We start from the raw sequence: 20,272 nt of genomic DNA, 5'->3' as shown, positions 1-20,272 counted from the left end.
CCTGAAACTGAAAGTCTACCTAAGTAATTTCCAATCTTTTTTCTAATATAAGAGAAATGCAGAAATTTCTTTCTGCATTAAGGTCACAAACTAAATACATCCCACCATAAGGATATTCTAAATTTAAAGTGATCTCCCTATTTTGCCACTGAGACTATTTTAAAATAATTATCTGATTATGTAAAATAATCTAAATTCCTCAAACATTTTTAAAACATGAGCATCTTTATCAAATTTTTGAAGTTACGGTGTTTTCCAGATTACATAAAGTACTTTTTGATTCTATCACTAAAATTTTTATCTTAAGCCACAACTACTCACTTATATAAAACCTTAGTAGGACTTTATATTCTAGGTGTGTTATTTTTAAATGACTTTTTAAAAACCAGTTCTCCTCTAAACTTCTCAGCCTCGTTTTTACACTTAAATCACTTACCAGATGAGCTCCATGAGCTTTCCAAACTGATATGTCCTAAAGGCATTTCAGGTCAGTTTCTTAAACAGTACATCCATGCTTAAGACAAAACATCTTGCAATGAGTTCCTACGAAAACAAATCTAAATCTCCTTTCGGGGGGGATAACTAGGGGGAAAAATATCTTATATTTAAAACTCTTCTATTTTTCTGTACCACTGTCATTACTGTTTAACTCTAGGTACTTCAGTGTCCAATTATAATTTCTACTCACTACTAAGTTTTAAATTTTCAAACAGAATGGTTAGAGACCTGGCGGCAGAGTCTACATTTATTATATACTACAGTCAAAGAATTCATTTCCATTATATCTAGTGCTTGGTCAGTTTCTTTTTTTATTGTTCCAGATATAAATGAAAATAAAGTATGTTTGCATTTGATGTTAGATCCAGCCGGATCAAGTATTTAATATTGTGTTTCCAGTCTCTCTACTTTCAGTTTAGTTTGTATGCTAAGTCACTCTAGTCGTGTCTGACTGTTTGTGACCCTATGGACTGTAGCTCGCCAACTGTCCATAGGATTCTCCAGGCAAGAATACTGGAGTGGGTTGCTATTTCCTTCTGCAGGGGATCTTCCCGACTCAGAAATCGAACCTGTGTCTCTTAAGTCTCCTGCATTGGCAGGTGGGTTCTTTACCACTAGCACCACTTAGGAAGTCCCTTCAGTTTAGCTGATCAAAATGAGAAAAAAATGTATTACCTTTTCTCAACTGACTGCGGATGTTAATTTCTTCTTATGAATTGCCAGTTTTTTAATTTCATTTTTTATATGGTTTTAGGCGACTTCATTTTCACTTTTCACTCTCATGCATTGGAGAAGGAAATGGCAAACCACTCCCGTGTTCTTGCCTGGAGAATCCCAGGGACGGGGGAGCCTGGTGGGCTGCTGTCTATGGGGTCGCACAGAGTTGGACAAGACTGAAGCGACTTAGCAGCAGCAGCAGCAGCAGCAGCAAGCTATGTTATTGGGCTTCCCTGGTGGCTCAGAACATAATGAAACTGCAATGCAGGAGACCTGGGTTTGATCCCTGGGTTGTGAAGATCCCCTGGAGAAGGGCATGGCAACCCACTCCAGTATTCTTGCCTGGAGAATCCCATGGACAGAGAGACTGGCGGGCTACAATCCATGGGGTTGCAAAGAGTTAAACACGACTGTGCGACCTAGCAAGCAATCAACGTTGTTATTAGGTGAGTAAAGGTTTAGAATTATTCTATCTTTGTAATAAATACTTCCTTTTTTCATTCAGTAATAATTCAATAGCATATAAAATTCTAAATCAACTATTATTCTCTCAGTATTTGGAAAATACTAGTTTTCTCGTGGCATCTGTTACTGATGGAAAGTCTGCTGTCAATTTAATCTATTCCAGGTATGCTTTTTCTCTCTGCTTTCCTTTAAGATTGTGTGTGTGAGCACATTCTTTAGATTTGCTTCTATTTCTCTTGCTGAGGATTTGGTAAGCTTTCTTTTTCTGAAGACTCATGCTTTTCTCAAATTCTGGAAAATTATTAGCCACTGTCTCTCCCAGTCAGCAATTCTTTACTTAGATACATACTGAGTATCTTGTTTTCTAATCCATGGCTACAAATTCATATTTTTCATCTCTTTACCTGTGTGTGTAACACTCCTCCAGTCACTAGTTCTCTGCAAGTGTTCTTAATGATTTACCTGTCCACTACATTAAATTTTAAGTGATTATACCAACTTCTAAAAATTCACTTTTAGTCTCTTAAAAAATTTTTAATGCTATACTATTTTATAATTTGCATTGAATCCTTTTATCCCTACAATGTTATTTTAATATCCCTATAAAACTTTGTTTCCAATTCACTATGATTTGTTTCCTTATGGAGGTTATAATTTTAGTCAGAAAGCTCATGTCCCTAACCACTCCCCAGTGTGGGATTTCTGTAAGCCCTGAGCTGTCTATGTAACCTTACAGCGGTATTTCAGGTTTGCTCCTACCAGAATACAGTACCAGAAGTTTTAACTGCCCTAAATCAATCTTCTCAAGAAAATAAAGGACAGAAACAGCAAGGACCTAACAGAAGCAAAAGAGATTAAGAAGAGGTGGCAGAAGAAGAACTATACAAAAAAAGATCTTAATGACCCAGATAACACAACAGCGTGGTCACTTACCTAGAGCCAGATATCTTGGAGCGTGAAGTGGGCCTTAGGAAGCATCATGAATAACAAAGCTAGTGGAGGTAATGCAATTCCAGGTGAGCTATTTCAAATCCTGAAAGATGATGCTGTGAAAGTGCTGCACTCAACATGCCAGCCAATTTGGAAAACTCAGCAGTGGCCACAGGACTGGAAAAGGTCAGTTTTCATTACAATCCCGAAGAATTTCAAACTACCATAAAACTGCGCTCATTTCACATGCTAGCAAGGTAATGCTTAAAATCCATTAAGATATGCTTCAACAGTCCACGAACCAAGAACTTTCAGATGTATAAGCTGGATTTAGAAAAGGCAAAGGAACCAGAGAAAAGGCAGAGAAACCAGAGATCAAATTGCCAATATCTGTTGACTCATAGAAAAAGCAAGGGAATTCCAGAAAAACATCTACTTCTGCTTCACTGACTACACTAAAGCCTCTGACTGTGTGGATCACACAGTCACACTGTGCGATCACACTGTGGAAAATTCTTAAAGAGATGGGAATACCAGACCACCTTCCCTGCCTCCTGAGAAACCTGTATTCAGGACATGTAGCAACAGTTAGAACCAGAAATGGAACAATGGGCTGGTTCAAAATTGGGAAAGGAGTAAGTCAAGGCTGTATACTGTCACCCTACTTATTTAACTTCTATGCAGAGTACATCATGCAACGTACTGGGCTGGATGACTCATAAGCTGGAATCAAGACTGCTGGAAAATGTATCAACAACTTCAGATATGCAGATACCACTCTAATGGCAGTAAGTGAAGAGGAACTAAAGGGATTCCTGATGAGGGTAAAAGAGCAGAGTGAAAAACCTGGCTTAAAATTCAACATTCAAAAAACACAGGCATCTGGTCCCATCACTTCATGGCATATAGGATAGGAAAACATGGAAATAGTGACAGATTTTATTTTCCTGGGCTCCAAAATCATTGTGGATGGTGACTGCAGCCATGAAATTAAAAGACGTTTGATCCCTGGGGGAAAAGCTGTGACAAACCTAGTGAAAGTCAGTCGTGTCTGACTCTTTGCAACCCCATGGACTATGGGATCCTCCATGGCCAGAATACTGGAGTGGGTAGCCATTCCCTTCTCCAGGGGATCTTCCCAACCCAGGGATCGAACCCAGATCTCCCACAGTGCAGGCAGATTCTTTATCAGCTGAGCCACAAGGGAAGCTTCATGAAAAATCTAGACAGCATACTAAAAAGCAGAGACATCACTTTGCTGACAAAAATCCATAGTCAAAGCTATGGTTTTTCCAGTAGTCATGTACAGATGTGAGAGCTGGACCATAAAAAAGGCTGAGTGCCAAAGAATTAATGCTTTCATTATAGTGCTAGAACAGACTCCTGAGACTCTCTTGGACTGCAAGGAGATCAAACCAGTCAATTCTAAAGGAAATCAGTCCTGAATATACATTGGAAGGGACTGATGCTGAAGCACTACTGAACTCTGGCCAAATGATGCAAAGAGCCCACTCATTGGAAAAGACCCCACTCATTGGAAAAGACCCTGATGCTGGGAAAGATTTGAGGGCAGGAGGACAAGGTGACAACAGAGGATGAGATGGTCAGATGGCATCATCAACTCAATGCATGTGAGTTTGCGCAAACTCTGGGAGATAGTACGATTCATGGGGTTGCAAAGAGCCAGACAGTACTTAGAAACTGAACAACAACCGATCAATTTTTACCCTCTTGATTTAGCACTCTATTACCGTATCAGACCCCATGGCCACACCCTAGAGAAGTTAGCAGATACTCAAGAGAGCTTGCTCACGTCCTGATCATTGTTATTTGCTAAACCATATGGCTGCGGAGCCCTTCCTGTGCCAGGTCTCACTGGTAAACAAGAACAAAGGGAAAAAGTGAGCATTACTTGCATGCCAGAATATAAAGCTAAAGCATTCAAATTACAGTAAGAGTATTCATCAAACACAGGATCAGCTAGGCAGGTAAATAAACATCACATACCTAAGATTTTGCAAAACTTCTTAAAGTTATGTATTAATCAATTACTGGAATTAAATAAAGGTAAATAAAAAAGGTAATTTTTTTATTTAATTAAAAAGTTAAAGGTAAATAATTAAGTTTCTTTTTCCCTAAAGAAATAATTTATCCAAGTTTGTCATATTAGAGTTACTGCAAGTTATACTCTTTAGAAAAGGACTTTTTAAGCAAAATAACTCTATTGAAGTTTTAGGTTTAGTATGAACACTCTGGTGACATAAAACAAATATATCACAGGCCAACATATACAAAACCAGGTTTACACACACACTAAGCTTTTAAAATCTCCAACAAGCCTAACTGATCTATATGAACTGTGGAAAGTGAATGGCCTAACAAAAAGCCTCTGCAAATAAGGATATAGTTGACTTCTAAAAGAAGATTCTAAAATACATATTTTCAGACCAGCGTTCTCTCTTGAAAATCAAGTAGCATCATAAACTGACTCCATATTTCTGGAAAATAAGTTGTCAATATATAACAAAAGCAACAAAGCTTCTTTGAACAGGAAATCTACTTTGGAGTATATTCCAAATAAATAAATATACAAAACAAAGCAAAGTGTACTAAGATATTCTCAGCAGTACAACAATATTATAACAGCCAATGATTAAAATCAAAATCACAATTAAAGTAATGTGGAAATTACATGATAAGATGGACAAACTGTGTCAACATTTACATAAGGATAAGTAAAAATGCGGAATACATAGCCACTTATTATAACTAAGAAAAAAGCAGGTATCCTTACAAAGGATTTTGGATATACAGAACTGAGCATTTAATACTAACTATATCTTATTTTTCATTAAGCTACTAATTTTAAAAATCAAATAAGAATTTTAAAAATATATTTCACTACATACCAATTTATTCCTATCATGGTATACATAAGAATTCTACCTTAAATTTTTTAGGATGAAGCTGTGTATGCTGCTGCTGCTGCTAAGCTGCTTCAGTCATGTCCGACTCTGTGCGACCCCATAGATGGCAGCCCACCAGGCTGTGTATAAATGTAGTTAAATCCTAAGATTTTAGCCAATTTAGGGATCATTAAAAAATATTTATCATAATATTATTCAACCTCAATAGTACATTTCTAGTCCTCCTATGATTATATTAGCACATTTTTTCCCCCTTCAAAATGGCACCTGTTAGTAGCAGAATGAACAATTTAATAAAATGTCACATGAAAAGCCAAGGTACCTAGATACATGTCCTCGGTTTATACCTCTAACTGGTTCATCTTGAAAACTGGGTTTCACTGCCTTGCTTTCTTTCTTCTCTAGAAAAATGATAGCATATAATCACTTAACCACTGTATATCAAAGATATATAATAAAAACAAACTCTTTTCCCCTTACCCTCATAACAAATAATTATTGACAAAAAATCTACTCTTTCCTCCCCGCTCTTTCTAAATTTCTTAGGGGTCTCACCCAACCTCTTTTCTACACTGGCTCCCACAGAAGCAATGAAGCAGTCATGGCAAACAGTATTAAGAGACACTGCCAACATACACATCTCTCATTTCCAGAAAAATGCATGAACATGTACTCAAACACAGTGCCATATTTCAGAGACAAAACATTCATATAAAACTTTCTCTTCTTCGTCCTTTAACTCTGAGGATGACCCTAAAACAGCCTCTTTTCTTCCGTACAATGGAAAAAACAGCCTCACACTTAACACCTCCACAACAGCAGACTCTCCCCACCTGTCAGGGGTAAAACAGGTGTTAAGTCTGCCCATACTGGGCCTACAATGATGCTTCAATAATTTATACGAGGATGCCTAATTTTATTCTTAAGATATTCTTTTCTACAAGCATAACTGTACTTTTTCTTTCTGTCTTTTGAGACCTCATCTCTGAATATAAATGTGGTCTCTCCAAAGACCATAAAATTACAAAAGGATTCCTCTGCCACCTTACTGGGGATTAAGAAGCAGGATAACAAAGTACAAACTGAATTAATAAGGTAATTCTGGCAGTCAAATTAATGCAATAATGGCATCTACCAAAAAAGTTCTTAATCACTTTTCTCCCCCAACACGGGACCTCTATGAACTCCTTCCTAGAAAAGTATATTTCAAATACATAAAATAACACAGTATCACATAAAAAACCAATTATATTGAACTGTAACTATCAAAAATATAAAACATATAAAATATATATACACTAACATGTGCTTTATTAGTCTTTAAATAAATATCTACCAGTGTATCTAATAATTAACCTTTAAGTAATGATGGGTATTAAACATCATTCTGAGATACGCAACAATAATGCATCATTAAAATATCTACAATTTCTATTAGAAACAGTCTCTGCTACTGCTGCCCACATTCATAATAGAAGAAAACATGTAAAGATGTAACTGTTCTCTCTATTCAAGTTTACAGACCTACAGCTTTAAAACCTCAAATATACGAAGAACTATTTATTAAATTTTTTAGCTCTGTTAAGTACTGAATCTAATAGCAGTAATAATGTACTTCACCTACATAATGCCATGTAGACTTTCCAAGAGAAGCAGAGGACAAGAATTTTAGCTCCAAAAAAGAAACAAGGCCAAAAGCAAGGACAAGGGTAGTAAATGGAATTATTTGCAGAAAGCTCACTCTTCAGCCACTTTACCTGCATCTAATCTTCCTAATAACTGCCCTTCCTCCTTCTGACCAAGTTAAGAATCACAATCCCTTTTTCTTCTAACTAAGCAAATGAAGATTCAAATAAGTCACTTGCCCAAGGTAATAAAGCTAGTCAACAAAGCCAGAAGTCCTCTTCGTCCAAGTCCTGAGCTCTTTTGGCTATCCTATTCTGCGTTCATCTGACATCATTCTAGAGAAGCTCACCCCAATTACCAGAGCATTTCAAGAAGTTAAAGCTCTTTCTTCTATTGTTTTCAGGTCAAAAAGACTACTTCTAAAGATGCTGTAAGTGCACATTAATATTGATGTAATTACCTTTGTAAACTAATTTCCTGTAAGGGAGACATGCAGTTCTAAATAAGGTATTAAGTACTTGCTTATGTAGGAACTGATTTCTGTTCAAGGAAATAAAATATTCAACATTTTTGAGCAATATACACATTACTGGAAATGCAAAGCAAATTTCTAGAACCTAAAACAAACATAAAGCAGAAAGCTAAGTTTTACACTGAATCTAAACTCTTTTCGAAATGAATTTTTTAAACTTAAAAAAGAGAAAACACTATATCTGTATTGTTTTCTAGGAGGGTTGAAAAACAACACATTATCATTTGCAAAAATTAATTGCAAATGTTGAAAGGTAAGAAAGCTAAATCCAGTCCAATTTCTTCACTTTACATTTAAGGAAACATCAAAAATTCATATAATAAATGTTTAAAAATGGGAAAACAAAGATAGGTTCAAGTAAGTTCCCTAGGTACAGGGAAGAAGAAACATCTCTAACTGACCTGAGGAATTCTCTCCACATGTTTTGAAACACCAGCTATTACAGTAACTTAATTTTCAAAGCAGAATAAAGTCAGAATGTTTCTGAAATATCTTTAAAATTAGACAGTACTCTGTGATGCAGTCAGTAAGGTTTCATGGCAGTCCTATCACTAAGTTTCTAACTTCTGAGATATTTGATCTCCTTTCTGAGCAACTGGAATGGTGTCTGGCTCACAGTAGGGCCTCAGATGTTTGTTAGTAAATTAAGTACATAATATTCACTGGAACTTTTCTGTTGATCATTATCAAGGTCAATTATTTTCCTCTCAGATGAGTGAACTGGTAAGCAACAGGCTACAAGAAACAGCAACCATGAATGTTGGGGAAAAAAATAAAAACCCCTAATGAGGTCTTCCAAATTCAGGCCTTTATCATCACACTTAAGACTCTTTCAATAATCTCATTTAATTTGACAATCAAATTTAAAAGCCAGTTAATTCGACACATTTAATAATATCTATCATTGTTATGCTGCTTAGTAATTAGATATAAATGGTAAGCACTTCAGGTATAGTCATCTCTTGGTACTCACAGGGGATTGGTTCCAGGACCCTCCTGTAGACACCAAAATCTAGAAATGTTCAAGCCCCTTATACAAAATACATGTACATCTTTATACATACATGGGCTTCCCAGGTGGCACTAGTGGTGAAGAACCCACCTTCCAATGTAGGAGATATAACAGACTAGGATTCAATCCCTGGGTTGGGAAGATCCCCTGGAGGAGAGCAAGGGCAACCCATTCCAGTATTCTTGCCTGGAGAATTCTATGGACAGAGGAGCCTGGCAGGCTACAATCCATAGGGTCACACAGAGTTGGACACAACTGACGAGACTTTAAATTAAAATTTAAATTAAAAAAATAAATAAAAATGAAATTAAAAGACGCTTGCTCCTTGGAAGAAAAGTTATGACCAACCTAGATAGCATATTGAAGAGCGGAGACATTACTTTACCAACAAAGGTCCATCTAGTCAAAGCTATGGTTTTTCCAGTAGTCATGTATGGATGTGAGGTTGGACTATAAAGAAAGCTGCGTACTGAAGAATTGATGCTTTTGAACTGTGGTATTGCAGAAGACTCTTCAGAGTCCCTTGGACTGCAAGGAGATCCAACCAGTCCATCCTAAAGGAAATCAGTTCTGGGTGTTCATTGGAAGGACTGATGCTGAAGCTGAAACTCCAATACTTTGGCCACCTGATGCAAAAAACTGACTCACTGGAAAAGACCCTGATGCTGGAAAAGATTGAAGGCAGGAGAAGGGGACAACAGAGGATGAGATGGTTGGATGGCATCACCAACTCAATGGACATGAGTTTGAGTAAACTCTGGGAGTTGGTGATAGACAGGGAGGCCTGGCTTGCTGCAGTCCATGGGGTGTCAAAGGGCCGGACACATCTGAGCAAATGAACTGAACTGAAGAGACTTAGCATGCACACATATACATATAAAATATATCTGCATATAACCTATACACATCCTCCCATATACTTTACATTATCTCTACATTACTTATAATACTTAATACAATGTAAATACTATGTAAGTAAGTGTAAATACAATGTTAAATGCTATGTAAATAATTGTAAATACAATGTAAATACTTGCCAGCATGTGGCTTTCAAGTTTTACTTTTTGGAACTTTCAGGAACTCTCCCCCACCCCCACGGAATATTTTCAATCAAGGTTGGGAGAATGCACAGATTTGGAGCGCCAACTTTGCTTAATAACCAAACTAGAATTTTATAGTTTCCTTCAGTCTAGAATCCAGAAACAGCTTAAATATCAAGACTGCTAAGGATGGCTAATGAAAGTTTAGCCCATCCCACACTCTCGATAAAAGTCAAGACATGACTGGATTCAATTAACCAGGGCTGAGATCTCCTATGTCCCCATTCTCCCTTTTAATGGTCTCTCTATTACACTTGTGCCCACATCATTCTGAAATCTACCAGGATTTCTGATTACAAAAAATTACTCTGGTTATGAAACACAAGAAGTTTTTTCTTAACAAAAAACAAAAAATTCACATCACAAAAAACTATGCTTACAATGCTGTTACTCTGAATATGAATTACAGTTTATATACACAAACAGCATTTAAATACATGTCATGGTATATAAAATGGCACAAGCATATTCCGATTAAAGTGTGATGGTCTCATTATCTTACTTAACAAATGCAAAGAATGTCTGGCATATGATTATAAATGTCCAAATGTATGAATGATACTTTAAAGCAGGAGTCAGCAAACTTCTCTGCAAAGGGCCAGAGTAAGTAAACCTTCACAAAACCTGTTGCAACTACTCTCTGTGGTAGCACAATAGCAACCATAGACAACAAGGCAAATCAATGAGCTATCATGTGTTGAAATAAAACTTTATTTACAAAAACAGGTAGCGGGCTGAATTTGGTCTACAAACTAGCTTGCTGATCTCTTCTCCAGTTAACAGTAAAGAGAACGTCATGTTCCAATAAATCAACTTTACTAGAACTAAAGTTTCTTATTTCAAATGTATGTAAATTATGCAGAAAAGCAACCAATGTTTCTAGAGCATCCTATTCATATTAGAGCATCTGATGTAAAAGTAAAGTCCAATGACCTTATTGACATATATAACTAGCCTCTATAAAATGTATTTTAGAATTCTGCTGAAAAAAAATTAAAATTCTATGAATTTGCAAGAACTTCTATACATATTGGTTATTCAAAAAAATGCACCTATACAGGGACTTCCTGGTAGTCCAGCAGTTAAGAGTCCACCTTCCAAAGAAGAAGGAACTAGGATCCCACATGCCACAGGGCGACTAGGCCCGCAGGTCACAGCTACAGAGCCCACTGGCTCTGGAGCCCATGCACTTCAACTAGAAAGAAGCCCATGCTCAGCAAGGAGAGATCCCTAATGCGGCACAAAGACACATGTGCTGCAACTAAGGCCCAATGCATCAAAAATGAGTAATATTAAAAAAAAAAACCTATACAAATGCTAACCTGAAAAAACCCTCTAAGAAATGCAAAACTGGATTCACTATTAAAAAGAACAAAAAAATAAAGAAATGAATCATATGAACCATACTTGCTTTCCAAAGAGTTTCCAGGCAAAAATCTCCATCTATCATAGGGACATTTCACTATCCAAAATCATAAACCCTTTTTTAAAGGATATTTTCCAGTGTCAGTTATATACCATACCCTAGGAAGAAAACAAAAAGTGAATTCACCTTCAATCATGAAAAAAATTTACACAGGTATATAAACACTTCTTATAGGAAATTCCATTTTGACTTTAAATGATGAAAAATCCAAGAAATTTTAAGTACTGAATACTAAACACAGTAATAAACAAACATCCTTTCACTGTTTGTTACAAAATAACCTTACTTTTAAAGACTTTAAAATTGCAAATAAGGGATATATATATATATATGGTATATATTTACCTTCCATAAATATTGGCATTTTCTACATACGAGGAATGGCTAATAGCAATTACCTATGAAAAACAAGACTGGGGGGTGTTCTGGGAAGTTGGGGAGAACTTTTACTTTTCTCTTAACATCTTTCTGGGTTTTTTAACTTTGTCATAAAATTTATTAATTTTATAGTCATTTAAAGTGGTTTAAAATATGTGCAATGTAAATGAATACTGAAAAATATACCAAGAACTAATATAAAGAGTAAAGCAGGATTCCTCTGAAAGAGGCTAGAAACTGAGGAAATCTCTGGGGTCAGACGAGCCACCAACCCCTCAACAGAGCACATAGTTGCTGCAGAAGTTAGGGAAGTTCCCTGAAGGGCTTCTGACACCATGAGGTTTAAAATCACCTTGTAAGAGTGGAATCTACAGCAGTCCAATCCGGTTCCACTGACTCCACTAAGCCAAGGGTAGTTAGCAGGGTCCTGAGAAGAGCAACTGGTCCACAGGATGTCCAAGCCATCCAAGAAAGGGTGACTTTCTTGACTTCCCAGACTGACACCAATACTATAGTATTGTATTAACTACTCCCTATCAAGTATGTTCCCCAACATGACTATCCTCACAGTCTTAATAGGACACATTGTTTTAGGCTTTGGTCTTTGGGAAATATTGATTAAAATTTGTCATTTTGAAATGATGTATGTTAAGTTGAATTAAGTTAAAAATAAATGAAAAAACTTGACTCCCATCTTAACTGAAGATTTCAGACTCCACTGTACTAGAAAATTACATTAGTAGATATTAGAAGATTCAGATCTGAAATTAAGATAAAATGCATACAGACTTTCATTTCAACCGCCTGCCAAAGATAAAAATGAATAATAAAATCCAATTCTGCTCCTGGGAATAGAGAAGCAAAAAACCAAGAAATAACCCTTGTTCTCTGAGACTACTGAGTGTTAGCAAAAGAGAGAAAGAACAGCAGTCTGTCATTTCTCACCACCACAGAAAAAAGGTATCAACTTAATTTCCAGTTAATGCAAATGTCCAAAACAAAGGACAGACTAAACATATTTTCCCCATGCTGAAATTAATTTCAGTTCTGAGCCTCTCCTACGCTCTGCCATGCTTGGGAACACAGGAGTGAACAAAACGATGTATAATCCACAAGGGCAAGAATTCAACATTCCTAAATGCCACAAATTTTGTTTCATTTAAATATACTGTAAAGAATTTCAATGCATATCTATTCATCCCTCACTAAAAAAGCATTGTTTATTAAATACCATTATGCATTTTACAAAAGTAATTAAGCAAAAGAAACAAAGTGCAATTCATTTTACAGATGAATTATAATCCACTAACTTCAAAAGAAATGTTTTACGTTTTTACCACATTTGAGGTAATTATTAGTCTTTGGAAGATAAAGCACACGTGAAAATAATGTAATACTGAAAAAAAATTTAAATGCAACCCTGAATATCAGTCTCTCTTCTTAACTCTAATAATGCTGTTATGGCAAACGGATTAAGCCATTATTTATCCAGCAAATGAACAGGGCAATTGTTCATTCAGAGCTCCATCCGAAATATAAAAGAGTATTTAGTGCTCTAAAAAAAATGTATGCTCAGTAAACAATAGATTGCAATGCCTATTTTCGAGCGCTCGTTGATGAAACAAATGCTTACTATCTTAGGTATTTACATCATGCTTGTCTATTGCCAGAGAACTCATTAACATTTCGACAAAAATCTCAAGTAGATAGATTTTTAAAACATATCGTTGATGTAGTTGACTTTCAACACATTTCCAGCCTCGTTAATAACCACTCCTTAATGGTACTTAAAAAAAAGAAAAAACCGCTCAATACATGGTGTGAATAAAGAACCATGCTACATCTGTATAGGATGTGATACGCTCTATTTAAACTAGAATAATATAGTGCTTTCCCCCCACCCCCCGCCCCTTTCAAAGTTAGCCTGAGAATTACGTTTACAACCCTTAAAAGGAAGAGGGGACTGTAATGTACTCAACTTGTCTATTGGGGTCTAAGATCCAAAATCGGAGAAAGTTACGGGGCTCGGGGGGCGCCCGCAACTTCAGCAGCAGCAGCAGCAGGTAGGGCCAGGGCCGGAGCCGCCAGGGCCGCCGCGCGGGTTCGGGGGGCCGCTCGCGCCCCGAGCCCCGTCACGCAACCTCCCTTTGCCGCCACGGCGGAACTCACGCTCTCTAGTAATTGAACACCTTTACTTTCAAATCGGAGACCGGGGAGAACTGGTAATAAATTCCTTTCCTACCACAGCAAAAAAAAAAAAAGTCATCTTTCCTACGCTTAAATCTGAATTCTCAAGACTGCCTAGAAGGGACGAGCCAGGCCGAGCCCGGGGCGACGCCCGAGCGGCGGGAGCCCGACCGAGCCCGGGGCCGACGCTGAGGGCGGACCCGCGCCCGGCGGGGAGCAGCTCGCGGCGGCGTGTTCAGGCCGCGGTAGAGACGCCGGCCAAGCCTCGCGGCGTCCGCGACCCCGGGAGCGGCCTGGCCTGCCGGACCGTTAGGACAAGCGGCGCCGCGGCCCCGGCGGCGAGGCCACCGGGCAGCACCGGGCGCCGCGACTTCTCGCCGCCACCTCAGCGGCTCCGGCGGAGCCCGGGAGCGGCAGTGGGGGAAGGGAGCGGGCCGGCGGCTTACCTCAGGAGCGGGCGGCTCCTTCCCGCCGCGAGAGTGGCCGGGGCGCTGCGCGGCGGTGGCGGGCGTCGCGGCTGCGGCAGAGGGAGAGAGAGAGAGAGAGAGGCGGCAGTGGAGCAAGCGCCGGGACGCCGGAGAGCAGAGGTACCGCCGCCACCGCAGACAGCTCCGCAATATGGCTGCCTGGCGGCTCCTCGGGGGAGAGGCGGGGCTGCCCCGCGCCCCCCGCCTCCCCCTGCCGGCCGGCCGGCCTCGCGCCGCGGCCCGGGCGCCAACGCCGCTGCGGCGGCCGCCACCCGGCCGCCCGCGCCCCGCCCCGGCCCAGCCCCGCCCAGCCCCTCGGGCTCGCCGCCACTCGCCGGCCGGGGCGTCGCCCGGGGGAAGGGAGGGTCTCCGTCCGGGGCGGGGACGCGCAAGGATCCGGCCGCGGCTCCGGAGTCCCTAGGGAACGGGGCTGAGCGCGGGGGTGGGCGACTCCTTCCGTGAGGCGGACTGGGCTAGAGTGAAGCCCGATGCCCAGGGAAGAGGAACCGCCCAAACCCAGAGCTGGGAGTGGGCCTGCCGCCTCCCCGCGACCGGTGGAAACTTGAAACTCCCGCTGGTGTCAGAAAATTCAGAGGGCGTTTCCATCGCCCCCAAGGAGGCATTCTTTCCCAGGGAATCAAGGACCGAGTGGAGTGCGTTACTTGGCTGTTGAAAGCTTGAAAATCCTGGACCGGGATAGAGAAAAAGGCCTGCCTTAGAGGGATTTATATATACAATGAAGAACTTTATTTTGGCAGTGTTTACCCAACCAGAAAACTTGCTTTTTCAGGGACAATTTTTAGGCCCCACCAAAACCCCAATCGAGAGTGCAAATTTTTATCCAGGCAAGGAAGAAGTCAGTAAAAGAAAAATGATAGAAGTGGGACCGCAAAGAGCAGCCAAACCTAATTATCTTTGACTTTGTGAAAGTTAGGCATTTGATCATGGTCTGACTAGCCCACTCGTTTTGGTAGTGGTCGAGACTAGACAGACTTATGGTCGATGTTCTGTCATCTACTCCCATTCCTCTTGTATTTTCTGGGATTCAAAGAGCAAAACTTGCTCTGCGTATGGAAATAACAAGTGCACAAAATCAAATTAGCCTAGTCTGCCCTGCTTTATATAGTTTACTTTTTATTAACAAAGTTTGAAAATGAAAAAGTTGCTCAGTCATGTCCAACTCTTGGTGACCCTATGGACTGTAGCCCGCCGGGCTCCTCTGTCCATGGAATTCTCCAGACAAGAATACTGGAGGGTAACAATTCCCTTCTCCAGGGGATATTCCTGATCCCAGGTTGGAACCAAGGTCTCCTGCATTGCAGGCAGATTCTTAAGGGTCTGAGCCACCACTGAAGCCCATTCAAATACAACCTCACCAGTGTACTCAACTTTTCTAGAACAAAAAATCTGTATCCTTCTTGCTTTACTGTTTGTCTTCCCTGAGACTATAGCTTTTTCCTGAAACTCTCCTCTGATCACTTTTATTAAATTAAACACTCCTCAGCATGTTTCCACCATTGTCCTTTGAGACCACTTGGAACAATTAAAAGTCCCAAGAGTTAATTCTAAGGCCTTTATAGAGTGCAGTCCTCGAAGATGGGAACCAGGTGTGTGCTTTTCTTTAACTATAGGATTACTCCCTGACCTCCCTGGGGTGGAACAATTATCCGCGTGATTTTTCAGACTTCTACAACAAGCTGCATGCATAAAGATAGTCAAACTATTGTGTAAAGTCCTAGATAGTACACTAATCAAACATACTTTTGCAACAGAAAATGAAGCATTCATTATCATTTGTCACATGACAGGCACTGGTATGAAATGCTTTATAAGACTGTCTTTTTAAAATAATTATAACAACCCTGAGTTTGAAGTAAATATTATTGACGTCTTTAAAAACCCATAAATAGAGCCTCAAAGGAGTTAAGTAATTTGCTTACTGTAACACAGCTAGGAAGTTGTGGAATCTGACCAAACGCAGTATCATTTGATTCTAAAGCCTTGATTTTATCCTATACTCTTCAACAGCAAACAGAGGAGAAATTGTAACACTTTAGTCAGCTATCATATTAGTAACTATTTAAATGAAGGATAATATTCAATGCTGGTGAGATTAAAAAGGTGCTGAGAGACATTGTGAGTGGAGTGTAAACAGAAACAACCTGTTTAGAAAAATTTGGCACTGTGATTCAACCTATAAAAATGTTCATACCCTTGTAACCCATAATCTCATAACTGGGATTCTTGCTGAATGAAATAATCTGTAATAGAGCAAAAGTTTTATTCATAAACTGTATGTCACAATTTATAAGACGCAAAAATAACAATTGTGGAAATTAAATGTCTTAAAGATAGCTATAAATACTTGGTAGCATTTTAGGTAACAGCTTAAAATATATAGCATTAAGTGGTTAAAAAAAAACGCTACAAGTTGTGAAACTAATCATGCAGTATGATCACATCTATGTTTTGCTTTAAAAAAAAAAGATACCTATGAGGTGTTAGACAAAAAGAAAAATTGAAACACAGAGTTGTCTCAAGATAGTGTTTCTACAGGCATCTGTTCCCTCTGCCCCTTATTCTAGTCTTCATTGTATTCTGTACTACTTTTGCAGTAAAAAAAAAAAAATTTTTTTAAGGCTTCATTGAAAATTTTCTTTCTCAGTTTAATTCCAATATTGCAGATTTTAAATGTTAAAAAGAAAACTCACACTTGTGAAAAACTACTTTAAAAATAAAAAACCCTGATATTATCAATAGTTGTAAAAAAAACCTTTTATGTATTGCACATAGTATATATATATAAAAAAGAAAGGAAAAGCTAATGGAGTAGCCCTCATAGTCAACAAAAGAGTCCAAAATGCAGTACTTGGGCTCAGTCTCAAAAACAGCAGAATAATCCCTGCTCGTTTCCAAGGCAAACCATGCAATATGACAATAAGCCTGGAAAATCCCATGGGTGGAGGAGCCTGGTAGGCTGCAGTCCAGGGGGTCACTAAGAGTTGAACACAACTGAACGACTTCACTTTGACTTTTCACTTTCCTGCGTTGGAGAAGGAAATGGCAATCCACTCCAGTGTTCTTGCCTGGAGAATCCCAGGGACAGGGGAGCCTGGTGGGCTGCCATCTCTGGGGTCGCACAGAGTCGGACACGACTGAAGCGACTTAGCAGCAGCAGCAGCAGCACTAATGTTGAAAAAGCTGAAGTTGAACTGTTCTATGAAGACCTACAAGACCTTCTAAAACTAACACAAGAAAAGATATACTTTTCATCAAAGGGGACTGGAATGCAAAAGTAGGAAATCAAGAGATATCTGGAGTAACAGGCAAGTTTCACCTTGGAGTACAAAATGAAGCAGGGCAAATGCTAACAGAGGTTTGCCAAGAGAACTCACTCGTCATAGCAAACACCCTCTTCTACAACACAAAAGACAACTCTACACATGGATATCACCAGATGGACAATATTGAAATCAGATTGATTATATTCTTTGCAGCTGAAGATATAGAAGCTCTATACAGTCAGCAAAAACAAGCCCAGGAGCTAACTGTGGTTCAGATCATGAAGTCCTTATTGCAAAATTCAGACTTAAATGGGAGAAAGTAGGGAAAACCACTAGGCCATTCAAGTATGACCTAAATCAAACCCCTTATGATTATACAGTGGAAGTGACAAATGACTGAAGGGATTAGATCTGATTCAATGCCTGAAGAACTATGGATGGAGGTTCGTAATGTTGTTCAGGAGGCTTTTCCAAAACCACCCTGAAGAAAAAGAAATACAAAAAGGCAAAGTGGTTGTCTGAGGAGGCCTTACAAATAGCTGAGAAAAGAAGAGAAGCAAAAGGCAAAGGAGAAAATAAAAGATATATCCATCTGAGTGCAGACTTCCAAAGACTAGCAAGGAGAGATAGAAAGCCTTCCTAAATGATCAGTGCAAAGAAATAGAGGAAAAGAATAGAACGGGAAAGACTAGAGAGTGTTTCAATAAAATTAGACATACCAAGGGAACATTTCATGCAAAGATGGGCACAATAAAAGACAGAAATGGTATGGACCTAACAGAAGCAGAAGCTATTAAGAAGAGGTGGCAAAAATACACAGAAGAACTATACAAAAAAAGATCTTCATGACCCAGATAACCATGATGGTGTGATCACTCACCTAGAGCCAGACATCCTGGAGTGCAAAGTCAAGTGGACCTTAAGAAGCATCAGTACGAACAAAGCTAGTGAAGCTGAGCTATTTCAAATCCTAAAAGATGATGCTGTGAAAGTGCTGCACTCAGTATGCCAGCAAATTTGGAAAACTCAGGAGTAGCCACAGGATTGGAAAAGGTCAGTTTTCATCCCAATCCCAAAGAAAGGCAAGGCCAAGGAATGTTCAAACTACTGCACAATTACATTTATCTCACACACTAGCAAAGTAATGCTCAAAATTCTCCAAGTGAGGCTTCTTCAGCAGTATGTGAACCGAGAACTTCCAGATGTTCAAGTTGGATTTAGAAAACAAAGTGAACCAGATATCAAAGTGCCAATATCTGTTAGATCATAGAAAAAGGGAGAGAATTCCAGAAAATCATCTACTTCTGCTTCCTTGACTACACTGAAGTCTTTGATTCTGTGGATCACAACAAACTGGAAAATTCTTAGAGAGTTGGGAATACCAGACCACTTACCTGCCTCCTGAGAAATCTGTATGCAGGTCAAGAAGCAACAGTTAGAACCAGACATGGAACAGTGGAACAACAGACCGGTTCCAAATTGGGAAAGGAGTACGTCAAGGCTGTCTATTGTCACCATGCTTATTTAACTTCTGTGCAGAGTACATCATGCGAAATGCTGGGCCAGGTTGCTGGAGAGAAATGTCAATAACCTCAGATATCCAGATGACACCACCCTTATGGCTAAATGTGAAGTGGAACTAAGGAGCCTCTTGATGATAGTGAAAGAGGAGAGTGAAACAGCTGGTTTCAAACTGAACATTCAATAGACTAAGATCATGGCATCTGGTCCCATCACTTCATGGCAAATAGATGAGGAAACAATGGAAACTATAACAGACTTTATTTTTCTGGGCTTCAAAATCACTGTGGATGGTGACTACAGCAATGAAATTAAAAGACCCTTGCTCCTTGGAAGGAAAGTTATGACAAAAGTAGACAGTAGTTAAAAAACAGAGACATTACTTTGCCAACAAAGGTCCATATAGTCAAAATTTTTGTTTTTCCAGTAGTCACATATGGATGTGAGAGTGGGACTGTAAAGAAAGCTGAGTGCTGAATAATTGATGCTTTGAACTGAGGTGTTGGAGAAGACTCTTGAGAGTCCCTTGGACAGCAAGGAGATCAAACCAGTCAATTCTAAAGGAAATCAGTCCTAAATATTCATTGGAAGAACTGATACTGAAGCTGAAGCTCCAGTACTTTGGCCACCTGATACAAAGACCTGACCATTAAAAAAGACCCTGATGCTGGGAAAGATTGACGGCAGGAGGAGAAGGGGACAACAGAGGATGAGATGGTTAGATGGCGTCACAGACTCAATGTACATGAGTTTGAGCAAGCTCTGGGACTTGGTGATGGACAGGGAGGCCTGGATTGGTGCAGTCCATGGGGTCTCAAAGAGTCGGACACTACTGAGCAACTGAACTGAACTTAATACAACAATATTAGAATTAAGTTTATCTGAAGCAACATAACAAACTAAAACATTTTTTCCATCAAAAATTTTTATTCGCAATTTTAAAAAGCTTCAGCAAAGTCACTATTTTTAAAACCTATACGTAGGGAAAAAAAACGAATGAGAGTCTTCTGTTGTAACTGTGATATTTCATGCTAGTCACACTATCTTACACATTCAAGTACATATTCAAAATGTGTTCACCAATATAATAGACCTCAGTAAAAACAGGAAAGATAAGTAAAACTATCTTATCATCTCTTTGTATGTCTAGTAAGCCACACAAATTTAACTGCTGATATAAGCTATAAAATTTCAGTACAGTC

At 39.2% G+C, this 20,272-nt stretch overlaps 1 protein-coding gene across 2 annotated transcripts in view; it reads right to left on the bottom strand.

Annotated features, from left to right (window-relative positions):
* RDX (radixin) overlaps nt 1-14,389 on the bottom strand; it is a 107,288-nt gene extending 92,899 nt beyond the window's left edge. The window contains exon 1 of one of the 2 annotated variants that reach the window (XM_025266920.2): nt 14,245-14,389. The gene's annotated coding sequence lies outside the window, so the exon portion shown is untranslated. Of the gene's footprint in view, nt 1-11,214; nt 11,319-14,244 lie in introns of those variants that run through there. The other variant, XM_006072578.3, reaches the window with a different exon arrangement.
* Between the last annotated feature and the right edge of the window lie 5,883 nt (nt 14,390-20,272).

Source organism: Bubalus bubalis, chromosome 16 (genome assembly GCF_019923935.1).
Source record: "Bubalus bubalis isolate 160015118507 breed Murrah chromosome 16, NDDB_SH_1, whole genome shotgun sequence".
Classification (NCBI taxonomy): Eukaryota; Metazoa; Chordata; class Mammalia; order Artiodactyla; family Bovidae; genus Bubalus; species Bubalus bubalis.
This window is presented reverse-complemented; position numbering and strand designations above follow the sequence as displayed.